Genomic DNA, 9363 nt, shown 5'->3' with positions numbered 1-9363 from the left:
CTCACGTTCCACTTGCTATTTAAGCAGAACCATTCAGATAGATGTGACAATCAAGTACACAGAAACCTAATTTGCAACTGATTTCGCCAAATAAAGCTGTTAAATTGTGTTTATAGTATGTTATTGTTCATAACAGCATCTTCATTTATCTTGCTGTTACATGGTATTTTATTGCCTTCTAAATGGTATTTCATGTGATTGACTGGAATTACCACACAGTACAAAAAAGTTAAACAAACAAAAGAAAAACAGAAAACACTTCTGACTTCTGACCTTGAACTGGAGAGTCTGGATTGGTCCGATGTGCTCAGGAGCTCACTAGTCGAAGAAGCATGGCTTGGCTTTAAAACCAAATTTACATCAGTACTAAACATCATGGCTCCTTTGCGAACCGTCAGGGTCAAAACCCGCTCGGAGCCATGGATGAATTCGGACATACTGGCTGCAATGAAAACCAGAGACAACAAATGCTCTGAACTTCTTAAATGCAAGTCCAAGCTAGCCAAGCGTTTCGACAGTGATCTCCAAACCAAACTGTACATCCTAAAAACCCAATGTAACAAGCTAAGAAACGGTGTTATTGCCATGACCAAATCAGCAAAAAGTAACTTTATCAATGATAAAGCCGAGGAAATTAAAAACAATCCTCGGGAGCTTTGGAAGCTACTAAACAACCAACTAGGCTGTGGTCAGAAACTAAAAACCAGGTTTACTAACATAAACATCAAATCGAATAACACCCTCATCACTGACAAGCTTGATGTAGCCAACCACTTGAACATCTTCTTTACAAACATTGCAACAATGCTGGTTAACAAACTGCCCTCCCACTCTGGGCGTTTTGGTGTAGAACACATCAAAGCCTTCTACAAAAACCTAGGTGTTTGTAAAGATGATTTTAAAATGGCAATGGTAACAACTGAGGAGGTACTTCAAAAACTGAGTGCCCTCCAACCCCACAAGGCCACTGGCCATGACAATATTCCCTCCAAATTTCTCAGAGACTCAGCCATTTACATAGCTCCTGTCATCACCCACATAGTAAACCTCTCCATCAAACAGGGACAGGTCCCCCAAGATTTTAAACTGGCCAAAGTAACCCCCCTGTACAAAAAAGGGAGTAAATTAGAACCTGGCAACTACCGCCCTATTTCTATTCTAAGCTCCATCTCGAAAGTGATGGAAAAAATAGTCTATGAACAGGTTGAAAAGTATCTTGCCACTAATAAATTGCTGTACGAGTTCCAATCTGGTTTCAGAACATCCCACTCCACTGACACATGCCTCCTCTATTTGAGCGACCACATCAAACACGAGGTGGACGCTGGAAAATACTGCGGCATGGTCATGCTGGACCTCCAAAAGGCTTTTGACACCGTGAACCACTCCATACTGGTTAACAAGCTTAAAGCTATTGGTTTTGATAGCACATCAGTGAGCTGGATGCAATCCTACCTGGAGGGGAGAGAACAGATGGTGGAGGTGAACGGAACACTGTCCCCTCCCCTCCCAGTGAGCTGTGGCGTCCCACAAGGAAGCATACTAGGGCCTTTACTGTTCCTAATATATGTCAATGACATGACTTCAGCTTGTGACTGCAACTTGTTCCTGTTCGCAGATGACTCAGCACTGCTGGTCTCGGACAGGAACAAACTGCAGGTTGAAAAGACCCTCAGCTCTGAACTCGGTAGAATCTGCACCTGGCTCGCCGATAACAAACTATCCTTACACCTGGGAAAAACTGAATCCATTCTCTTCGGATCAAATAGTAATCTCAGCAAGGCAGATGGCTTCTTGGTTAGAGTGGGTGACAATGTTATCACACGAAAAGATCAAATTACCTACCTAGGTTCCATCCTGGAGGCCAATCTTTCCGGTGATAAAATGGCCACCAACGTAATCAAAAAAGTCAATCAAAGAACAAGATTCCTTTACAGGATCTCCTCACTGGTCAGCAAAAACACCTTGAAGACCTTAACAGGAGCCCTCGTACAAGGTTTCTGGTCAGGCTCCTACTTGGCCTCACCCCCCGAACCCACCTCACCCCTGCCCACTTTGACAGGCTGGGATGGCTTAGGGTCAACGACAGAGTACAGCATCTTGCAATGGGTCTGGTCCACAAGATTCGTTACACCACCAAGCTACCCATGTACCTGTCTAAATACTTCCTTAATGTAAACGAAGTCCACACCCACAACACCAGAGGGAGTGCAACAAACCATGTACAACCCAGATTCGGCACAAACAAGGGACTAAATTATTTTCGCTCCTATGCCACCAAAATGTGGAACGCCCTACCAACAGTCATTAAGACATGTGAATCCCTTGACTCCTTCAAAACCGCTCTCAAAGGGCACCTACGGATGGCTGCAATTCGAAACTGGCCTCTGTAAAATATGAATCCCCCCCACCCCACCCCCCCCTTTCCCCTCACTGTATATGTATCTTTTCCCTTTTTGCTTCCTATATGATGAATTCCTGTTCTGTTCTTTAGCTACATAGAAATGTCTATTTGTATGTCTCTAAATGTTTTGATGAATTGAACAATGTGGACCCTGTTGTAAACAAGTGTAATGCTTAATTGGGTCGTCCACTCACAGTTAACAGTCTTTGTATTGAGTTTGTGCTTGAAATGTACTGTAAATTCTGCAAACTGTTAATAAATATTTCAATCAATCAATCAATCAATCAAAACTTGTTTGCCTTTATTTGTGACTGCACAACCATTATTTATGCTAGGTTTACTTGCAATTAATCAACACATTAATCACAAAAATAAATCATCATGCAACACTTTTACATAGATGTGCTGATATGTGTACAACCTTGTGAAAGTCTACATCCTTTGAGCATCTGAAAGGATGCACACACACACACACACACACACACACACACACACACACACACACACACACACACACACACACTCTTCTTCTAAATGGTATTTCATGTGATTGACTGGAATTACCACACAGTACAAAAAAGTAAATAAGAAACAAACAAAAGAAAAACAGAAAACACCTCTGACTTGTTTGCCTTTACTTGTGACTGCACAACCATTATTTATGCTAAGTTTACTTGCAATTAATCAACACATTAAAATCATCATGCAACACTTTTATGTAGATGTGCTGATATGTATCAGCCTCTATTTAATCAGATTGACAGCAAGGGCAGAAGCCCATTCTTCCGACCGACGCCCCGTCGCGACGGTGCGTCGATCCGTCGCGACGCACCGTCGAAAGGTCCTATTTCGGTCCGTCGGTCGGTCGTTCCCGTCGGTCCGTCCGTCCGTCGCTCCGCCGCTCCGTCGCTCCGTCGGTCCGTTGCTCCGTCGCGACGCACCGTCGGTCGGTCCGTTTTTGCGTCGCAACGGACCGTCGGTCGCAGGGTTAGGGTGGATGGATTGATTCTGCCCTTGCTGCCCAAATGGTAACTCTGTCATTTCTCTACCGTTTTGGACGGGGGTGGTCTCTTTGGAATCGTGTGGCCCCCCTGGAGGTTTCTATGGGGGTCTCGAGGTTCGGGGACCCCTGGGGACCCCCACGGACCCCCAAATGGTAACTCTGTCATTTCTCTACCGTTTTGGAGGGGGTGGGCTCATTTGAATCGTGTCGCCCCCCTGGAGGTTTCTATGGGGGTCTCGAGGTTCGGGGACCCCTGGGGACCCCCAGGGACCCCCAAATGGTAATGTCACCTGTGGACACTAACTGTAATTGTCTCGCTGTCTCGCTGCTGCGCTGCGCCGCACAGACAGCAGCTTGTGTCAGTTGTGTGTGTAACATGTGCGTTCGTGCCGTGTTGCTGGTATATTATTATTATTATTATATTTTTTGCGCCGCCGCGTTGTCTCGCTGCTGCGCTCTTGTGTGTAACATGTGCGTTCGTGTTGCTGGTATAGATATTATTGTTATTATTATTATATATCATATCCTGCTTCCCAGCCTCCCCGTCCTGGACGGCGCAGAACAGCGTTGGATCGCCGGCCGCCTATCGTTGATCGCCCGCCGTCTCCTCGAGGACCGCCCTAGCAGATGGTTTACTGCTATATGCCATAGTGTTTATTATAGCTACTATTATTATTGGGCATTTGCTAACTTAACGGTGTGGCACGTATTATTGTAGTGTACAGTACATTGGGTACAGCGGTCATTCAGGCTTCAGAGGGCTGCTTACAGGGGTGGAATATTCTCAGGGTTGGCTTCACCTGTCTCTTAGCGCCCCTATATTGGTGAACATGCATGTTTGTATTTTACTGCTGTGATTTTCGATAGAAGTGTTATCCTATTTTGATATAGGCTTATTGCAGTGATCGTTGGTGTGCACTTGATTTGCCGTGGCATCTTTTGTGGTCGTGTGTACTAATGTGTATACGATAATATATGTGCGCTAATCTTTGGGCTGCTTAGGAGATTGGGTGGGAACAAACACTGTGCTATTATCCAGATTCCTGAGGTGGATGTACGAGGAGCTTGTGATTATTGCTTGCCTAGGATACAGTGTGTTAAGTTATGAGAAGTTCTGCAGCTTACACGTTGCATTCGGAGAAAAGATTAGATCCATTTAGCCAAGCATGGCATATTTATTATTATATTAAGGGCTCCCTGTCACGCATCATTCTCACGGTGACAGACCCAATACAATACAATCACTGAATGAAAAAACACCGGTCCGCTCCACACACAGGCAGTGGTCATGTGACCCGAGTTACCTGATCACGCCATAGCTAGACAAACATGCATCCCATACCTTGCGCCTTGGCGCCTCACAGTGGCACAAGCACAACACTGCATATCACACAGAACAGCAGTACAGAATTGCACACAATACACAAGTGAGGACATACATCCCGTCAAATCTCAACACAGTGCCTATTTATATTGCTATTTGCTACGTTTTAATAATTGCCAGTCATACAGTATAAATTGCCACATTGTTATACCTATACATTTACGTATTTTACTTGTATAGTGTTATATTTGATATCCTGCTACATGATTTTATACTTACCTGTTTTATCTCCGAGCTTATAATAAACTTTGTTACTTTTCTATATACGACCTGCCTGCTGCCCTTATCCGTTTTTCTCAAGCAATGACAATTTCACTGGAGCGCAGCGCTATATGCACGCAGACAGCACATGATACAGGCCTACATCCCGTCCCAAACACTGAGGAAAGTGAGGAGGTAAAGTAAACTTGTTTATAATGTGGCAAGAAAAATATATTCCAATTACTTTTCGGTGCGCACTCACCATGAATCCAAGCAGAGGTCCTATAGGTAAAACACAGCCGCCACAGTCCCAATGGCCCGTGCGCAAAAAGTTGATATTTAACATTGGCTATAATCTGCCAAATCTCAACCGATTGGTATAATTCCAAATGGTATACACTCAATGAAATTTATATTTTCCATTTTTCATGGGCGTATAAGTCATAGAGCCAGAGAAAGGAGAGATATGGTATAGGGAAGCACTAAGCCCTGTTAGCCATGCAGCCTATTATGTTTTATGAGCTGTGGTGGCTTCACTGATATACAACATTTATTCAAATAGTTTAATAGGCCTACTGTATACAGCTACTGTGCTGCTGGATCGTCGATAAATGGACTATAGGCCTACTGGACTTTGATGTTATACTGCACGGATATAAGCGAACCAGTTTATCAATGTTGGATAGTTGGATACCTGCATGCGCTCTTTGCATGTGCACGGCAGATGGAGAGAGAGAGAGAGAGAAAGAGAGAGAGAGAGAGAGAGAGAGAGAGAAATGAGCTCCGTTCATTGGCTTTATAGGCAAGTGCAGAAGGTTTATAACGACAGGTGCCCACCTTAGAGTAGCCTATATATATTAACTTATTATTATTTTGCCAGCGGGTGCTTTGGCTCTTGCGCGGAGTTGACGCCGTTGTCTATAGGCCTACGTGCCAGGATGATTTTAAATAAATATGTCTCTGTCTCTGCGTCTCTAGAGCTATAAAATATATAGCACACATCATGTGTGACACATGTGTGCACATACACACACACACACACACACACACACACACACACACACACACACACACACACACACACACACACACGAGATTCTGAGTAAAGGGATTTTCTCCTTTGAGTTCCCATGTGTTTTTCCAGATTACCCATTTCACCATGCACAAACTTTACAAGTAAAGGGCTTTTCTCTTTTTTTTTAATATATATTTTTTATCCCACGATTTTGTAACCCATTTTTCACCCCTGTGTCAATCATCTAATGTGATCCTGGGCTCTACACACCCTCCGCCAAACTGGGGAGAGCAACGGACTTAACTCATGCTTCCTTCATGCTTGAGTGTCCAAGTTGCACCTGACAGGGGGGAGTTTCCCTGGTTGGACGTAGCGCGTGGAAGGAACACGTTATTCCAACCAGTTCCTTTCCCCTCCATCAGGCGCCCCGGCTGGCCAGGGGGAGGCAGTTTAGAGACCAGGATTACTGCATGTTTTTGTGAGGGTATCTACCCTAGGGGACACGGGGAGAACATGCAAACTCCACACAGAAAGGCCCTTTCGCCAACCCCGCCTTCGGGTATGGGCACTGATGACGCGGAGGAGGAAACACGCCGCCAGCACCCACAGCGCCCCGAGCGGGAATCGAACCCAGGACCTTCTAGCTGTGAGGCGACAGCACTACCAACTGTGCCACCGTGCCCGTAAAGGGCCTTTCTCAAGTATGAGTTCTCATGTGTCCTTTCAAAGTACAGTGGGTGAGCTTGGTGAGGGGAATATTGTGAATGGAAGGAAAACATACAAAGACAAATCCAACAAAGGCACAGTGAGCTTTACCTACAACCATGGTGGCAAATGTTTAGCTTGTTTGAGTAAAGCTGGTATTAACAAGAAAGAATGTGATCTATTATTCTGCTGTGAGTTACATTTTGATTACATTTAAACCCATATTCATGTCCTTGTATGAGTCAGTCTTCCTCACGTTCCACTTGCTATTTAAGCAGAACCATTCAGATAGATGTGACAATCAAGTACACAGAAACCTAATTTGCAACTGATTTCGCCAAATAAAGCTGTTAAATTGTGTTTATAGTATGTTATTGTTCATAACAGCATCTTCATTTATCTTGCTGTTACATGGTATTTTATTGCCTTCTAAATGGTATTTCATGTGATTGACTGGAATTACCACACAGTACAAAAAAGTTAAACAAACAAAAGAAAAACAGAAAACACTTCTGACTTCTGACCTTGAACTGGAGAGTCTGGATTGGTCCGATGTGCTCAGGAGCTCACTAGTCGAAGAAGCATGGCTTGGCTTTAAAACCAAATTTACATCAGTACTAAACATCATGGCTCCTTTGCGAACCGCCCACTCGGAGCCATGGATGAATTCGGACATACTGGCTGCAATGAAAACCAGAGACAACAAATGCTCTGAACTTCTTAAATGCAAGTCCAAGCTAGCCAAGCGTTTCGACAGTGATCTCCAAACCAAACTGTACATCCTAAAAACCCAATGTAACAAGCTAAGAAACGGTGTTATTGCCATGACCAAATCAGCAAAAAGTAACTTTATCAATGATAAAGCCGAGGAAATTAAAAACAATCCTCGGGAGCTTTGGAAGCTACTAAACAACCAACTAGGCTGTGGTCAGAAACTAAAAACCAGGTTTACTAACATAAACATCAAATCGAATAACACCCTCATCACTGACAAGCTTGATGTAGCCAACCACTTGAACATCTTCTTTACAAACATTGCAACAATGCTGGTTAACAAACTGCCCTCCCACTCTGGGCGTTTTGGTGTAGAACACATCAAAGCCTTCTACAAAAACCTAGGTGTTTGTAAAGATGATTTTAAAATGGCAATGGTAACAACTGAGGAGGTACTTCAAAAACTGAGTGCCCTCCAACCCCACAAGGCCACTGGCCATGACAATATTCCCTCCAAATTTCTCAGAGACTCAGCCATTTACATAGCTCCTGTCATCACCCACATAGTAAACCTCTCCATCAAACAGGGACAGGTCCCCCAAGATTTTAAACTGGCCAAAGTAACCCCCCTGTACAAAAAAGGGAGTAAATTAGAACCTGGCAACTACCGCCCTATTTCTATTCTAAGCTCCATCTCGAAAGTGATGGAAAAAATAGTCTATGAACAGGTTGAAAAGTATCTTGCCACTAATAAATTGCTGTACGAGTTCCAATCTGGTTTCAGAACATCCCACTCCACTGACACATGCCTCCTCTATTTGAGCGACCACATCAAACACGAGGTGGACGCTGGAAAATACTGCGGCATGGTCATGCTGGACCTCCAAAAGGCTTTTGACACCGTGAACCACTCCATACTGGTTAACAAGCTTAAAGCTATTGGTTTTGATAGCACATCAGTGAGCTGGATGCAATCCTACCTGGAGGGGAGAGAACAGATGGTGGAGGTGAACGGAACACTGTCCCCTCCCCTCCCAGTGAGCTGTGGCGTCCCACAAGGAAGCATACTAGGGCCTTTACTGTTCCTAATATATGTCAATGACATGACTTCAGCTTGTGACTGCAACTTGTTCCTGTTCGCAGATGACTCAGCACTGCTGGTCTCGGACAGGAACAAACTGCAGGTTGAAAAGACCCTCAGCTCTGAACTCGGTAGAATCTGCACCTGGCTCGCCGATAACAAACTATCCTTACACCTGGGAAAAACTGAATCCATTCTCTTCGGATCAAATAGTAATCTCAGCAAGGCAGATGGCTTCTTGGTTAGAGTGGGTGACAATGTTATCACACGAAAAGATCAAATTACCTACCTAGGTTCCATCCTGGAGGCCAATCTTTCCGGTGATAAAATGGCCACCAACGTAATCAAAAAAGTCAATCAAAGAACAAGATTCCTTTACAGGATCTCCTCACTGGTCAGCAAAAACACCTTGAAGACCTTAACAGGAGCCCTCGTACAAGGTTTCTGGTCAGGCTCCTACTTGGCCTCACCCCCCGAACCCACCTCACCCCTGCCCACTTTGACAGGCTGGGATGGCTTAGGGTCAACGACAGAGTACAGCATCTTGCAATGGGTCTGGTCCACAAGATTCGTTACACCACCAAGCTACCCATGTACCTGTCTAAATACTTCCTTAATGTAAACGAAGTCCACACCCACAACACCAGAGGGAGTGCAACAAACCATGTACAACCCAGATTCGGCACAAACAAGGGACTAAATTATTTTCGCTCCTATGCCACCAAAATGTGGAACGCCCTACCAACAGTCATTAAGACATGTGAATCCCTTGACTCCTTCAAAACCGCTCTCAAAGGGCACCTACGGATGGCTGCAATTCGAAACTGGCCTCTGTAAAATATGAATCCCCCCCACC

This window comes from Protomyctophum parallelum (genome assembly GCF_964188405.1).
Source record: "Protomyctophum parallelum genome assembly, chromosome: 21".
In the NCBI taxonomy this organism is placed as follows: Eukaryota; Metazoa; Chordata; class Actinopteri; order Myctophiformes; family Myctophidae; genus Protomyctophum; species Protomyctophum parallelum.
Note: the sequence above shows the minus strand (reverse complement) of the source record.